This window comes from Rhodnius prolixus, unplaced genomic scaffold, assembly GCF_049639745.1.
Source record: "Rhodnius prolixus isolate KJV_2025 unplaced genomic scaffold, Rpr scaffold_3, whole genome shotgun sequence".
In the NCBI taxonomy this organism is placed as follows: Eukaryota; Metazoa; Arthropoda; class Insecta; order Hemiptera; family Reduviidae; genus Rhodnius; species Rhodnius prolixus.
Genome location: NW_027411603.1, coordinates 25,241,943 through 25,260,489, shown reverse-complemented (window position 1 = coordinate 25,260,489; position 18,547 = coordinate 25,241,943). Strand labels below are relative to the sequence as shown.

The 18,547-nt window shown below is 32.5% G+C and overlaps 1 protein-coding gene across 4 annotated transcripts in view; it reads right to left on the bottom strand.

Annotated features, from left to right (window-relative positions):
• The window catches only part of LOC141453154 (homeotic protein antennapedia-like), a 1,160,806-nt gene that overhangs the window by 86,113 nt on the left and 1,056,146 nt on the right, over positions 1–18,547 (bottom strand). The gene's annotated exons all lie outside the window — the stretch shown is intronic.

Sequence of the window (18,547 nt, the reverse complement as noted above, 5' to 3'; positions counted from 1 at the left end):
AAAACTGAAGTGTGTACGCATTTACGAGAGAATTAGACATTCAAAGAGCACTTTTGGCCTAGAAGGATACCAGGTTATGAATCATTAGATCTGAATGGCCAGCTAATAATCAGTAATTATATTATGGTTGATGAAATCAATAAAGAATCAATATTAACCACCCACATAATAATGATATTGAATTTTCATTTTATTTTTTTTAAATACTTCGTAGAAATACTTGTATTTCATTCCGCTGAAACGCACCTAAGCGATTATCTGCAGTTGAACGTGCTATGATCATACTGAGATGCCATAACCGCATTGGGCCGCCATAGAATACACAGACATTAGAGCGCACGCAGCCATTCTCTCCTCCAACAAGTTACTAAGAAATAATTAACTGTTTAATCATATAATTATCGTTGCTGTATCATCAATTTAGCTTATAATTACGTCATCCTTTAAAAAAAACAAACAACAATACTTTTACTTTACTTTAGAGAGCAAAAAATTTTATATTTATTCCCCCATTTCGTACAGATTCCCTGCAGGCTCCAACCTAAATTTTCTCCAAACTATTTTGTGAAAACATTGTTTGTATAACTTGGTTCATAATTCTGCAAACAATGCAGCTATGATACAATAATCATTTAGAACAACGAACTCTACGAATAAACGAAGCCTGAAACGTAATAAATATTAATTCTTATTATACAGGGTGTACAACTGCGGGAGGTGATTCAGCAGCTCAAATGCAACAAAAAATATTCTCTTCACTATGGCCCGATTCTAAATAGTGTCCAAGATATTTGCATTTTTAACTTTTCCGTCGATATTCACGTTTTCCATCATAAAAACGGTCGTAACTTTTCTTTCCTTTATCCTACATCAAATCTGCTTATTCCAAACGAAAGAGCATTAAATTTACTATAAATCTGCTTAACCCTAAGCCTCAAAACTTTTCTTATAAACAATGAAATTTTTACTTTAACGTCTATATGCAGGGTGAACCAGTAAGTATTGTCCATAGGCCTACTTTGTGTAGTACATCTAAAGTGGAGTTCAATGACGTATTGGCCAACTTCATATTTTCCACTGTTTTTGAGTGACGTCACTTTTAATTTTTTTTTTTAAATTACTTTTTTGCAATAAAAATGTTATTAGGGTGAAGGGACCAGTAATTGACTGCTTAAGAAAAAATTCGAGTTTAAGATAGAATAACTTCCGTTATTTTGGCTCCAGGTGTAGGTTATAAAATTGTACCGCTCCAGTAGGATGTATTTTATTTTATTAATATTTTAAAAGCAGTAAATTCGATCTTTATGTCAACCAAAAATGATTTTTTTTGGAAGTATGTCAATGAACCAGTAATTGACATACCGAATTTTCGGTGGAACCAGTGTTTGACATGGGGTGGGACCAGTAATTGACATACAAATACATTCATGAAACGACATAAGGTATGCATTCAAAATCACTTTTAAATCTAAATAAATCACCTAAATCACTTTTTCAATTGGATTTATAACAAAAATCGGTCTTATTCATAATGAATTACAATCAGTTTTTAAATAGGCAAACCTAAATAATCTAATATTTTTTCAACCTTACCCTTTTTTATGCAGCTTTTGACGATCAACCCTTACACAACTGTACTACAGGTAACATCACAAACATCACAAAGTCACCAACTCTCCACGTATGTTTGATTTCGCACCTGGTACTTCTCTTGAGGGAGCTTCATTTTTCCTCTGGCCGTTTTCTTTGATGGAATTCTATGGTTTAGCCATTTCCTCCCTTTCTTCTTTGTCATGTGGCTAGGACCCAAAACTGAGGGAAAATGAGAGATTTTCCAACTCCGTTACGTGGGCGTCGTTTTTATTAGTCACGTAGGCCTCGGAAGCTGTTCGGCGATCACGACTATTGCAGTTTGTTGTTCATACATTGTTGTTCTCTACAGAATAATCATTCTGCATGCCCTCTTGAAATAAGGCGTACATTTGCTAATTCATTAATTTAAACATATTTTGTTGGAAGTTTTACTATTTATTTTATGTTGCCGATATTTTTTATCAATGATTTTATTTTACAATGTATTGAATTTTTAATTATAATAAAATTTACCAACCTATCTTATCATTTTCCCAGGAAGTCAATCACTGGTCTCAAACAAAAAAGCTGTAGGACTAGTAATTGACATACATGTCAATTACCGGGCAGATTGCCGTTTCAAGGACCAGTGATTGACAGCCCCATTTTAATCCTCAATGCTTCTTATAATTAAAAAAAAAACTACATAAATGAAATCTACAAGTAATACTAATTATAACAGAACATTGATAACCACACAAATATATGAACAAATAAACGAAAAATAAGAAAAAAGGAAAATTATTTTCTTATCAATCCTCCTTAGCAACGGCTTGTTTTTTCCTTGATTTTGATCTTTTAACACAAATAACCTTCCACTGATACCAAGGAACCTTCCAATAATTAATATTTTTCTGGAACTGCTGCCCAAAGGCTTTTCAATAACGAAATTGAAAGAATCACCACTAAAAACGGCTCATATCCCTTATAATACCAGTTTATTTCTGGTATGTCAATTACTGGTGCCCAGTCAATTACTGGTCCCTTCACCCTACTCAGAAAGTTTTAGTCCGAATTCGATTCTGATGACACGGTTATAAAGACAGATAAATTTCCTAAAAATTGACACCATTTTGAAGCATAACTTATCCTCCAACAGCCTCGGTCTTCCTCCGAAACTGGGAAAATAAAAGTAATCGAAATTTTTAAGAAAACTCATTAAGCCCTTACGTGAACATTATCAGACCTAGGTGCTGGCACTTTTTATAAAAGTTTCCTTGTTAAATGGGCTTTCAAACGGTATATCATTTTCCAGGATTCCTTTTATCTTCGTATGAGAAATTACGTTTGTTTTGCAAGAAAACGTGTTTACGAGCGCTCAAGAAAAAAAATTGCATTTTTTTATGTGCAATTTGTAACTCTTGACTTCCTTATTTTAAGACAATCTACTTTAAAAATTGACTACTGGTCCATCTAAAAGAGTTTTCAATGAATTAAACAACTTGTTAACTAATACTCTTGAGTGCTCGTCAGAATCGAATTCGGACTAAAACTTTCTGAGTAATAACATTTTTATTGCAAAAAAGTAATGATTTTTTTTTTTAAATTAAAAGTGACGTCACTCAAGAACAGTGGAAAATATGAAGTTGGCCAATACGTCATTGAACTCCACTTTAGATGTACTACACCCGGTAGGCCTATGGACAATACTTACTGGTTCACCCTGTATACATTGTTTGAGAGGCGAGAAGAGACCACCATGAAGGAGAAGAAATTTTGGCCTGAGATTTCAAATTTACGAACAAAAGTTGCAAAATCCAGCAGGCTACTCTTAATTTATTTATATTTTCCAACTTAACTCGCTGAAAATAGTAATTATTATTAATAAAATCAAGTAGTAAGTAGGCTGAGAAAGAATCTAAAAAAGTTGTTCGTACGCAAGAATATAGTTGAGTGTATTTAGTGATTGTGGGAGGCACCTAAAGCAGATCTTAAACGCAGACTTGGAAATGTCAGTAGTTCAAGTGGAAACAGCCGGTTCTTGTAGCTTTCATAACAGAATTAAATAGTAATTTCACATTAGAACTGCTTAATATTAATCATATGTATATTCTGTTCTGCTTAATCTGTAAATAGACGAGCTGATTTGGAGATATGCTTTGAAAAGGCTTTTAAAAACACTCTAACAACGCAGAAAATCCAAGCAAATGATTATGGAAGTTTACAATAAAAATAGTAAAATCGGTTTCAGAGTAACTCGCGAATTACAGAATCAGGAATGAATATATACGTTCTTTAAACTGACAATGTCGAGGAAACGATATTTTTAGAGATGGTCTCAAATTAAATTGCTAATACAACTTAGCATCTTTCTTTTTACATTGTAGAAAGGCTGTTATTCAAGTAAGAACAATTTCATTTACTTGAAAACAATGTAAAATGTCCTGTTTCGATGAACTTTCGTTTTTATATAACCTATTTTACAAAACATTGCCTGTGAATAATTTTTGATACTTCCATTTCCGTAAGAAATACATTTTGACTGTACAGTCATGTTTTACTGAATGTTGCAGTGAAATAGCCACAGGACAAGTTTATTTCTATATCCTCTAGCCTTGATTATAATTCCCTTAAATAGAAATTCTGTGTTTACCATATCTTGCTAAAAATTGATAATGGTTTTCTTTAGTTTTTTGACATTAAGCTTTAATGAGAATTTATGTTTTGTCGCCTCAATAAGTGTTTATTTTCAGAAAGGTGTTATTATTATTTTTTTTTTTTTTAAGCTTTAAATTTATTTGGTTTTATCGAGCTAGTCAAAATTTAGCTCAAAATCAATTAACTGGTTAGTTTTAAAGGTCTAAATTTTCATGGAAAAGGTAATGCGGATTTTTCTTTAGGCGTTAAAAATAATCTTTTAAGACAGTTATTCCAAAAAGTAGTTACAAAAATGTATACAAATACATACTAAATACAAGGATCTGTGAGAATTTGGAAAATAAATACCTTTAATACTTAATTTATATTGATTATTCTATCTTTAAATGCAACAATCCAAATTCATTGAATAAAATATTATTTTTCTGCAACCATGTAGGGAAGTTCTCATTACTCAATTAAAATCAGCTGTGTAATGCCCAACTTTTCACACTATTGGGGGGGAAATTCCCATTAGTGTCACTTTCCGCACAAGTGAGTGGAAAAACTTTATTGGGCTTCCTTGATAGAAGAAGTTTTGTTATTAACATAAATATTTTCTGTAAAACTTTAATAAGCTTATTTAAATTTATTTTATTTAAATAATTAAAAAACGAATATTAAAAAATAAAATAAAAATTGAAAGGAATATAGAAATAAAAATAATACTTTAATAAATAATTAGATATTTTTAATTATAACAGTTAAAAAGGTTATAGTGTTACCTTATAGAAATTTAAAATGGATTCTAGTGATGCCTGTTTAGAAAACACTCCTCCATCAATAAAAGAAACAGCAGAAAATGTAATAAGTAATGTAAATACGTAAGTAATGTAAATAATTGTAATATAACAATAAATGTTTATAATAAATAAATTACTTTTTGTAGACTGTAAAAATGAAATTTTTAATTTTATTAGTTAATAAATGGTTGCAGAAAAAATATAATATTTAACTCTAGTGTAAAGTATTTTCCTCACACTCGGCAATTTGCACTTGCACTCGCATCGCTTCGCTCGCTACTACTTTCCACACTTGTTAAATAAATAACTATTTTCCAATTAATAGTGCTTTGTTTTAAATGCTTCTAAACTGAAAATTCAGTAATTAGATACCAGAACTGTTTTTTTACGAAAGAACCAAAAATTCTTTGCATTTAGTGGGTACTTACTGAGTAAAATTTAGAAATAAAGGTCAAGATTGGTTGTAAATAACGCACTTCGTAAAACAACTTTACTCTAAATTATTAACAAAATGTTTGAAAGTGAGCTACTTATCTTTTTTTTTAATTACAATATTATGTTAGATATTACATGTTGCAAATAAATAATATTAGAAATTGAACGAGGATAATAGGAAAGAATAACATATATTGATAGCAATAAATTATATCGTGTAGATCGACTCACCTCTCGAAATTTGTGGCCAAGCTAAACGAACCTCCAAGGACGAATTCATTTCACAAATACACGCGCATTGTCTACAGCTATGTATACAAGCATATGAATGTAGAAGAACAACCACTGACACAATCTTTAGAAGAGATACTGATTTTTGATACTGTCTCATTCAGTTAAATTAATGTAACTCGATTTTTTTTTTGTTTTTTAATTTAAAATTAGGGGGGGCTAACAGAAATATTTACCCAAAGTAATTGTACTGATGAAGTTCTAGAAGCCATGACTACCGTATCGTGTAAGCGTGAAATTCAAGCTCTACCCCCTGTTCTAGTGCGATGCTTCATGAGTGCACCAATGGTTTGAGATCGCACGATGAATATACGAGTACTTGGGGAGGAAATGGTGTACTACTTCAAGTCATGCCACACGTAGGGGTGCGCACTCAGAAAACAAAACCAAAAAAGAGAGAAGCAAATGGTTTTTTAACATTATAGTTATGTAAATTAGTATAACTGAGATGCTCCTAACTGTAAGCAACATTACAAAAGGTTATCTGTATTACAATGGAGATAAAAGAAGATTTTTCAAAGAGGGTGCCACGTCAGGCTGAACGCTGAGTACCAAAGGGTTTATGGCCGTGCTCTTGTGGCCGGTTTGTATTTATCAGTGTGTAAGGATAATATGTGCTGAACAGGGAATAAATCCTGAATTATTTCCCCAACAAATATTCTGGTTTGCACAAAGTAAAATGGAGGAAGTCTTGTCCAATAGAAAGTTCTCCACTGTCCCACAACTTTTTAAAAAAATCGAACACTTTAGAAACAGGTTTTACAAATAATGTCGAACGTTTTGCATGTCCGTTATGAGAAAATAATAATGCTAAAATTTACTATTTACTGAATCACTAAATGGAGTTTCCCGGCAAAAATTTTGAAAGATCAGAAACTTAACATTCTTTTCATCGAACTCTGAAAACTCCGGGTTTTCACTAATTAAAATAATGAATTTTAAAGTATTTTAATTTAATTAAATTTTAACAATGATGAAATGGCGTAATTAAACACATATTTTACATTCTTTTTGGCCAAAATTTAGTAATGATTAATTTTTACTATTACGATTAGTAACATTCTGATTATAGGCAAAGACTGAAGACACCCTAAAAGCTACATTCGTTATCGCAATCAGGCTACCATTATTTTAGTCCAGAATTAATCACACTTAATTTTTATTTGAGTAGTCGCCCAAAAAAAAATCTCAGAATATGTTTTCTCTTTTGTTAAATTTTCTAAAATCTGTATTTAGTTTCGAAACTCGTGTGGAACATTCACCTGATTACTAAATGCGAGACTTTCCCAGAGTTGGTGGCTATTTAAGATCAAATAGAGAAACATTTAAGCTTATTATTTGACTTTTATTTTAGACCACAAATCTTTCATTTTTTTACAATCATAATGTTATATTTTTTATATAATTAATATTTACGAGTATATTAATAATGTGATATCCCAAAAATTATTTCCCTTATTTCCGCAATTAATATTTAAAAAACTGCACAATAAAAAAAGCTTAATGTTGAAAGGCACCCATTTTGACAAATAGAGAAGAAGAAGAAGAAGAAGAAGAAGAAGTCTTTATTTAATTTACAAAATTACATACATGTAAAATAGTATTTCAATTACAGTGAAATTAAATAAAACTAAAAAAAATAAATTCCTTATAAAGACAAACAACATGGTCATTGACCGTCCGTGGAGTCTATGATTTATTGTTGCATTTTGTATTTATTTATTTTTGTATATATATACATTAATATATATATATATATTTTTTTTTAAATTATTATTATTATTATTTTTATACTGTTATTATTATTATTACCTTATATACTTCCTTCTTTCTGTCTTAACTATACAATATAAAACATAAAGCATTAAACCGAAAATTGGCAAACAAAAAATAGATTTATAATTATCCTGGATTAATAAGTGATACTCGTTTTGCATAAGCTACAGTACAATACTGAACCAAAGCAACCCAGTCTTTGCCGTTCAAATAATCCACAAAGCTCTGTCTAGAAAGAGTAGGCGAACCAAAGTAACGACCGCGCAGTTCAGCCAATGCTGGACAATCCGCCAGGAAGTGAAACAGGTCCTCATACTCATTACTGACACATAGATTGCATTCAAGGTCGGTATTCTTAAAATATTTGTAATTCAACGGTAATAGATCACCTCGAATTTTAAATATCCATCTCATTGATTTCAAAGAAAAATCATCAGTTAAATACAATTTATCCTCTAAATTATAATGAAGTTCTTTATAAAATGGGTAATAACTTGTATTAAATACCTTCAGTTTGCAAATGTTATTAAAATCACTGTTTAAAGATTCAATTATAATATTAAGCGTAGTTTTCCACAAAACGCTATTGTTACAATTTGTGAAGTTTAAATTAAAATTAATATTAAATTTTTCAGCTTGACTCTTAATTTCTGAAAACCAAAAAATATTCTTTTTTATTATTTCAGTAGCTAAAATTTTGGGATATCTATTTTCGGAAAGGTTTAAGGATCTGAGTAGATATTTATAGTGCAGTTTTAATGTGTAAAGGAAAATAGGCGGTAATTTGGTTTCGAAATGTATTAACGCTGAGGGTGCGTATTTTGGGCATCTCATTAATTTCTTCATGAAAAAATAAAGAACCCTCTCAACCTCGTCATATCTTTTCCATCCCCACAATTGGGCACCATAGCAAATGATATTTCTAGTAACTGAGTTGAAAATTCTAATTTTTGATGAATATGAAATATTATTATTATCAATAAATTGTGACCATATTAAGTTTACGCTCAGTTTTGCTTTTGATGACTTGCTTTTTAAGTGTTTAGACATAGATAATGTGGGGGTAAGAACTATGCCGAGATATTTATATTCACTGACCACTTCAATTCTATTTAAGCCCAAAAACCATTTCTCATTTTTGGCTGGTCTACCGCCATTTCGAAAGACCGTCTGACAAATAGTAATCGCCTATTTTTTCAGGCGGGGCTTAACGTCCAACTGCCATTTACTAGGTGTCGTGAACGGAAGCGACTAGCAAACTTACTTTACTATTTCTCATTTTAAATAAATAAAAATTAAATAAAATCCAAGGCCAAGACCGGGAATCGAACCCCGTACCACAATGCTTTTCAGGTCTCGCCTCCTAACCCGCTCGGCTACCGTGGCGCCTTCATTTTGACAATTTTTCCCTCTTTTCCTTGTAAAAGATAAAATTTAATATTTTCTTTAAATTAAAGAGCATATCTACGTATGTATCTTTGGAACTATGGGGTTCTGCCACGCGGTCCAACCTCTTAAGAATTCAAATTTTGCAATCAAAAATTTTCCGCAGAATTGTCAACGCTTCCTTCCATGTATTCAACCGAACTATTCATAATGTCTTCAATATTTCTTTCCTAACCTCAACCCGCTATTAAAGAAATTCCACAACTTAACTACACATCCAGATCCATTAGTCTGTCTTCTCTCTTGTCGAAAAACTACCTAGACGTCAATGGTCTTATGATTTGCTCGAATGAAAATTCAAGGCTAAAGTTATCAAATCTTTTGTTTGGAGTACCACCTCTGGGTAGTTTTTCCCCTAATTAATTATTAATATGGAAGCGAACAGCTGTATTACTTGTGGCAAAATTTTGCTGTTGTGTTAATAATAATATAATATGGAACTAATAACTTCATAACGAAACTTCATAACTTCATAGCGAATACCGGATTCCAACGCTGAAATAAAGGGTTCGAAACCAGCTGCTGATTTTCTCTCCCTAGGAGCTTCTTACAGTTCACTGTCCGATGATGTCTTTAACGAAAAACACTGACCGACCTTTTGAAATATATCTGAAATAAAGAAATTTTTGTATTTAAGATGTTAAGGAATTAAATTAAGTTCGTGGAACCCACACGCTAGATTTAAAAGACAAGCAATGAAGAAACTTTCGAAACTGCTTTACAGACTTCTTGGACGACGCTCCAAATTACCCATAGAACTCAAACGTACAGTACTATCCTCAAACCTATGTGGATTTACGGACTAGAGCTGTGGGGTTCAGCCAAACCTACAAACATACGGACAGTACAAACATTTCAGTCAAAACTACTCCGACAGATAGTTGTCGCTCCTTTCTACGGTGACTAACCACACTCTTCAGTACGATCTCAACATTCCCTTCATAGACCAATTCGCCAAGGCTAAATGCCAAAAGTTCCATACAGCTCTCTCGACTAGCTCTAATCCTCTTGTACAGTCTCTCGCCTCCTCTGATATCCCTAATACTCCTCGCCGACTGAATCGCCAGTGGCCCCGCGACTTTCTTGTAGTCTGAAGACTTAAATGTCATCCTTCTTCTATAGAGAGTGCTACCGCTGGGTAGTTTCTCTTCTCCTGCTCTCCTCCCGCACCAGTTCATCATACTCTTCACATTTACTGATTGTATCCATGTATACAGATTGTAAATTACAAAAAAAAAAGAAGTTAAGTTTGGCAACATCACCCGTAGATTAAATAGTATTAATCAATTCTTTCTCTTCAGAAAGATTTTCTAATCATAAAATCAACCATTACTCAAAAAAAGTGCGGTAAACTTAAATGGCAGGTGAGATTGTGGCAAAAAATAGTGATTGAAATAGATTGGGCAAAAGAGCTGAAGTTAATATTTATAGATGTGAGGTTAAAGGAGCTGGTGAAAGGATGACCAAGGATCCTCTTCAAGGAAAGGGGAAATCTCCTGGAAGGAACTCTTGCAAAGTGCACGAACGCTGTCTACATCACTAAACACTTGCAGACAAATTCAGCCCTAAAAATGCTCCTAGACAGGCATAATCAATCTTTCTGAAAAAAAAACGATGTAGTTTTGTTTATTCGTTTGTGGAGAACGTTGCAATATAAAACATCAATACAAACTTTTCTACAGTATCAATAAAATATTGCACTCTAATTCACCACTTTTATTAATTATAGTTCATTGATGTCAGTAACGAGAGAAATGAAACCAGGCACGATACTAACAGTTTAAATAATCATGAATCATGCACGACTTATGGTGAATTCTAAACTGGACAAACAATTTACTATTTTCAAAGTAAATTGAATTGTGATGCCGCTTAATTTTTTTTACCAATCAACTTTGTTCGCGAAGCAGAATTATTTGGAGAGGTTGAGCTTAGAAACATTAATGATTCCAACTCGAAAGTTTCCGTCTAACATCAATTAACCGAAAATACAGCTCTATTACTTATTACTTTTTTATTGCACTTTCTCAAAAAAAGGCAACATCGATTTGTTTGAAATTTGGCGTTATAATTAACTAAATACTAAATTGTATTTCAATATTTTTAAAAATATTTTCCTAACTGTATTTTCGGAGTTTCATGGAGGATAGAGCTCCTCTAAAATCCCGGCCAATGCTGATAACCAATATTTTCTCCGAAAATGAGATTTATAAAATTCCAAAATCGAAAGCACAATTTTGTTTTTTTGGAGTAAATTTTTCCACATTTCTGAGTTTTGATTTCTAAAATGTCTTCTTCGATTTTCTTTTTTTTAAAAAAAAGAGTTTCATTTTTGAAACGTTTTTCTGTGAAAATGTGATTTAGAATCTAGGAATGCACTTCAATCAATAAATAATGCACAATTGAATCTAACAAAAGGTAATTATTTTGCTTGTAAAGTTGTAACTAGATTCAGAATTGACATGTATTTTAATGCAGCATTCGTGAATTCAAAATTTGCATAATCATGCAAGTGGAAATATCAATATGCATTAGGAAACAATATTACAATGAGGTGCAATATATATGCAGTTTATATACTATATTAAATGGTCATCAAATAATTTAAAGATGCTATTTATCATTTTAGACATTATCTAACAGTAAATCCAAATAAATTTTGTGAGGTGGACATTGTGAGAATACTTAATTATTTGATTCAGCTCTGTTATGAAGATGCGGATGAGCTAAGTGGTTAGTATATTGGATTTTAGGCGTACGATCTGGGCTCGAGTCCAACGCGTCTCTGTCTCTAACCGTCTCTGTTACTCTGCATTCAGCCTATAGAGAGCTCCACACAGTGCTCTCCAAAGATGTAACTCCAATGGCCAGCGTTTGATGCGCATTAATAATATATTGTTCAACTTATAGAGTATTAGTTGCATTTTAATTTCTTTGTTTTGGGAAATGTTATTGAAATGATGCTTTAGGTATACGGTGAAGGAAAAACCTGTGAAAATACCTGAAGAATACGGTAAGGAAAAATTTTTTCTTTTTTTTTTTTTGTTCTGGCTTAATTTAAGCCACTTCAAAGAACTGCGGTCATTGGCGCACGGAACCATTTTCTGCGCATTACAGGCCTCCGGACAGGATTCTCTCGTTACAATGTTCTATTACCGGATATTGGAGCAAGTAAGTAGAGAAAATGAATGAAAAACTTGAATTCGGTTCATGGATTTTGACGAAAGCCTTCGTGTCAATGACATGATGCTAGTCAAGCAGAATATCGCTTTACGAGATCTGTTTTTCACATAAAAACTGAGACCAATTGCTAACTAATCCTATAACTTAAGGAATGCGGAGAATACGATGGATGTGATGCAGAATATAAATTATAAACCTTTAGGATATAACAATCTTCAAGTGAATATTATTATTAAAATTCATTAAACTATTTTCAAATCGCGATGTTTATTAAAACAATAAACAGGTTAAATATAATCATGAAATATTTTTGGCAACAGTTTACACAAATAAAATTACACTACCAATCCTAAATTCATTTCATGGTTGTTATCCAAGTACTGAAGTTGTTTTAAAGAAAACTAGACTTTTAACTAAAGATGAAAAAATGGTTATGAGCAATATTTTTTTAAAGAAATTCCCAACGTAGTAATTTTTTTCAAAGTTGGAAAAAACATTTAGGGTGAAGGGACCAGTAATTGACTGCTTAAGAAAAAATTCGAGTTTAAGGTAGAATAACTTCCGTTATTTTGGCTCCAGGTGTAGGTTGTAAAATTGTACCGCTCCAGTAGGATGTATTTTATTTTATTAATATTTTAAAAGCAGTAAATTCGATCTTTATGTCAACCAAAAATGATTTTTTTTGGAAGTATGTCAGTGACCCAGTAATTGACATACCGAATTTTCGGTGGAACCAGTGTTTGACATGGGGTGGGACCAGTAATTGACATACAAATATATTCATGAAACGACATAAGATATGCATTCAAAATCATTTTTAAATCTAAATAAATCACTTAAATCACCCAAATCACTTTTTCAATTGGATTTATAACAAAAATCGGTCTTATTCATAATTAATTACAGTCAGTTTTTAAATAGGCAAACCTAAATAATCTAATATTTTTCAACATTACGCTTTTTTATGCAGTTTTGACGATCAACCCTAACACAACTCTCCTACTGGACAGTTTTAATTAAGTCCCCAAGCCAAGACAGGTAATTTGATTAACAGCCCTTACTTTCAATAGTACCAAGGAGATATTAGCTAACATACTTGTTAGATCGTACAGAATGTCTGTCGGCTCGCTTTTATCTTTTTCTCTCAACTCTTCCGCTCTCTTATCCTTCCAAGTTTCCGCTAAATATTTTGTTACTTAAACCTCTTTTTGGGAATTTTTTTTTGGTTCTCACTTTACCAAACTCTCTACTTCCGATTAGACTATGTGGTCACATCCTTGTTTTATCCATTCCGCCTATAACGTTGCTACTGATGGCATCTACGCGTCTTTGGGTTCGAGTTGTTGGTGCTTTCTAGTGAACAAAATTTCTCCTACGCTTCCCTTCTTTTGGAGCGCTTCGCTAATATTTTCCACAATCTGTGCTGCCAGTATCATTTGCTTCGAAACCAAACTATCTGAATGTAATTCATTCTTATTTTCTGCATCTAAACAGTATTTGATTGTTTATTATTACTGAGTTACCTCTTGGGCTCATTTATATATACACTGTGTGCACGTTAATCGCGTCCCGCCTCAGGTTGTAAGCATTCGCACTTACAACAGTAATAAATAAATGAAACATCAATGAAAAAAAAACTAGATTAAAAAGTAAGTAATGTGTAACATCACTAAGTCACCAACTTCTCCACTTATGTTTAATTTCGCACCTGGTACTTCTCTTGAGGGAGCTTCATTTTTCCCCTGGCCGTTTTATTTGATGGAATTCTATGGTTCAGCCATTTCCTCCCTTTCTTCTTTGGCATGTGGCAAGGACCCAAAACTGAGGGAGAATGAGAGATTTTCAAACTCCGATAAGTGGGCGTCGTTTTTATCAATCACGTAGGCCTCGGAAGCTGTTCGGCGATCACGATTATTCCAGTTTGTTGTTCATACATTGTTGTTCTCTACAGAATAATCATTCTGCATGCCCTTTTGAAATAAGGCGTACATTTGCTAATTCATTAATTTAAACATATTTTATGTTGCCGATTTTTATCAATGATTTTATTTTACAATGTATTGAATTTTTAATTATAATAAAATCTATCAACCCATCTTATCATTTTCCCAGGAAGTCAATCACTGGTCTCAAACAAAAAAGCTGTAGGACCAGTGATTGACATACATGTCAATTACTGGGCAAATTGCCGTTTCAAGGACCAGTGATTGACAGCCCCATTTTAATCCTCAATGCTTCTTATAATTAAAAAAAAAACTACATAAATGAAATCTACAAGTAATACTAATTATAACAGAACATTGATAACCACACGAATATATGAACAAATAAACGAAAAATAAGAAAAAAGAAAAATTATTTTCTTATCAATCCTCCTTAGCAACGGCTTGTTTTTTCCTTGATTTTGAACTTTTAACACAAATAACCTTCCACTGATACCAAGGAACATTCCAATAATTAATATTTTTCTGGAACTGCTGCCCAAAGGCTTCTCAATAACGAAATTGAAAGAATCACCACTAAAAACGGCTCATACCCCTTATAATACCAGTTTATATCTGGTATGTCAATTACTGGTGCCCAGTCAATTACTGGTCCCTTCACCCTAAATAAAATAAACCTAAAAACCTTTTATTTGGCTGAACCTCAGTATTTCTAAATTGCATTTCGACAAAATGACGGTCTACAAAAGGTTTTCACTCGCTCCTTAATTATTTTAATTTAAGCGAAATGGGTTTCATCTTTATAAAAAAAAAAGAATGCTGAAAGTTCGACGCCATTTTTAACCAGGAGAAGTTCCATGCGGTTGAATTTAGATACCGCTAGATTTAACTCAATTATTCCTGACATTGTGGCCAGATAATTAGGGTTGATGTATATTTCTACTCAGAGACATAAGCAGAAGTGTGGAAAACACGCGAATTTTTCTAACCGCACCAACATCAGCTTATTAATTGCAACAAACTTGAGAGTATTTTTGGGAGATATTTGGTATTAAATAAAAAGGGAGTTCTACTCTTAAAACAATTTTACAAGTGACCTTAACAATATCTTCAAAAACTTATGTGCACTATTGTGAATGATTCAGAAGAAAGACAGGTCGGAGAAAGTTGCATCAGTGTGACAAGAAGAAGGGGATGTTTGAACATGCGGCTGCATTCTGCCAGGTAGCCAGAGTTAAAAGGTTGCCGTTCTGTGTCTTGTGGTACACAATTAATTCCAATAAGGGTTTGTTTGTGACTTCTTCTGGGCTCAGAGTACCAACCGCAGAACATAGCTTGTGCTCTTGATTAGGTAACGATTAAGTTTCTTTGTTTAATGATAAGATCTAATGGTATTTTTTTCTGAACAGATGGGATTGTGGTAGAGAATGTGAGTAGACTTGTAAAGAACTGGGAAGTCTCCAATTCTAGACTCGCGGATGATTAAATACATTACATCTTGTCCCTCATCGCGACACCTAATTGCGCAATTAGACTTGCCCAATAAAAGACCTTTGCCTTACTATTTTTCTGAGATTACATATTTTTTAAATTTAGGTTATATTTAGGTATAAAGAGCTGATAGAATCTGCTTCAAATATTTGTCTCCGTCTAAAAAATAAATTATTGCATCCTCTTACTGGATGAATCACAATCTGGTAAATGTTGCCAACTCCCTTCAATGCTTAATAAATGTTTTTAGTTGGGTTAATTTTGTATGTAGGTGTGAGAAGGTAATTTTAAATAAGAAAAAAAAAAATCGTCCAAATTTAATGTAGTAAAATTTATATAACATCCATTTGTCCTAAATACATCAACCGTGATTTATTTTCAGCTTTTAATGACTTCCCAAAAAAATTCTCTCGATGATTTCCTTTTAACTCAGTTAAGTACACTTAGCTGTGGATTTTCTGGATTATAATAAATTCCAGCGGAAGTATTCCATCTTTCTCTGACGAAGTCATCAATCAACTTTACTCGTCTGATCGGAACCATTTTTTTGAATTCTTTCTGAACTTGTTCCCTTTAGCCTGAAGGTGCGGTACCTACAGTTTTTTAATATTTTTATTGTTTATTTTATTTTATTGTTTTTAATGGAAGGAAGTAACTTCTAGCTCTCAAAGCGTTACCATTAGATCAGTATTGTCACCAGCAACACAGTTCTATTAATTTATTGTAATCGCAGAAAGTCAGTTAATTATCTAGGAACTTTATTTTCTTAAAGCATGAAGAATTTCCGAAATTACTAACTGAATTTTGTTTAATAATCTGAAAGAAATTAGTCTTAAGTTAAAAGCCTTTAACCTCGTTTATGCAGAATATCTCTTATTAACGTCATTTCAATTAATTTCTTTTTATTGCAGACTTTAGCAACAGCAGTGAACGAAGACTATGTGAATGGATGATGCCATAGAGTGAGGGGTGATGAGGAACAATAGAGAGAGCAAGGATGATCGATCCAATATGGCCGTACAAAAGTGAGGAGCTATGAACCATTGCTTTACAACCCTAACTGAATCGCCAACTTGAAGTACTCTCCGAGTTACAGCACCATCCCAGTAACCCCCATTCTTTCCCCTCCACATACAGCGTAGTTCACCTGGACCTGGATCACAATACTCATCAGCATTATCCGGTACTTTTATCAAATTAAAAAATTATTTTTAGTTTTTACAGATAGTTTTGCAAGTTTAAAAACAGTTTAGTGCATACTTTATTTAAGAATAGAAATTATTTTTAGCAATGTCATTACATCACAGTGGTTTAGAGTATCGGTCATACTAAGTGCGCACAAGGCTATAATAACAAGCGGCTCTCTAGCAAAAACACATAGGTAACTGCATTTAAATCTAAATATTCTGTAATATCATTGACAGAGCATCGAATAAAAAACAACTACGAACTTTAAACTATTCATTGTCTTGTTGTTCGTAAACAATTTAGAAAATAACCTTCATCAGGGTCTACTGAATGCAGGCTCAAAACCAAACAACATGGGGACGACTCAGGCTCAAAATTTTCAAAATTTAAGAATGCTGCTTTTAATAGGCAAAAAACTGTTTTCCCGGGTTTGATAAACCAGCAATGGGTGTTCCTATGAATTCTAAAAGTTAAACCATTTTCAAAAAACTTCATCCTCCGAATTGTAATCAGATAATGAATCAGAATTAGACGAGAGTTCTTTTACAACATACTATGGTAGAATGATTAGCTTCCATGAACTATAATTGTTTGAATAATTCCTAATAGCTTCTAATAACCTCTCAATAGAACTTCAAAAAATTCAACTTTTTCACAATTATATTTCTTAAGTATACTTTTGAATAAGTAACACCAGAATAGTTTGTTGCAGAATCCTGGCGATTAATTCATTAATCCAAGAGAAAGAAAAGTTGTTGCCCAATTCAGTCATATTTTTTTATATTTTATTTGTATTAATGTCTAGATTTCGACCTAGCGACTAGGTCATCTTTTCAGGGCTGTGGAACATATTTACTGAAATAGATTGCAATTTACATTGTTTCTGATGGATTAAAAAAGTAGTTTACAACAATTATTTATCTTCTTATTCTTATTAACAATTAATTTATGTTGTGGTGTTTGCCTTAAGGGTTGGTGCCTTAGGCCCTGACTGATTAGATACTGAGCACTAAAATGTTCTTATTTGTGAGAAGTCAACTGATACATTTTTTATTTATTTATTTATTTACACACTTTATTAGTAAGTTGGCATAGTTTGTCTGTAAATAGGTTCCACATTCTGAAATTGAACTAGTTCCTTAGGTAAAGGTAGAAAGATTGGCATTAAAAAAAATCAAAATATTATGTCACAAATTGATAATAACAATTTTTCCCATAAATAATTTATTTGTTGTTATTAGCCACGTCAAAAGTTTGCCTCCGGACAATGTTCTCTCGTTGCATTTCATTTAACAGTGAGATTTTCCTACGAAAAGAAAATCTAATGGCTGGATTCGAACCCGGGATTTCCATGTGAAAATCCAGTGCATTAACCGCTCAGCTAGTACCTTTTCTAATTGAGTAACATTACATTTCTTACAGGAAGGTATTACCACGTAAGGTTACTTGGGCGGAGACGGATAGCTGACAAACTTTACTATAAATTCTTCCTAGCAATAACTTAAATAAAATCCAAGGCCAAAACTTGGACTCGTACCAGTAGCATGATGCATCTCTGCTTTGCGATCCGATACATTTAATCTCTCGGCTATTTTGGCTCTCTTTACAGCGAAGTGATATAACTATTATTACAAAATAAAATTATGAATTGCAATAAAGAAATAAAAATACAAAGTTGGAACTTGAGAATTGTTGTAATGAAGGGATTTTTATTTTAATTGAATTACAATGGTCACGAAAGCGAGAACTGCACATTATGTCTATTTTAATTAAAGAACTTGA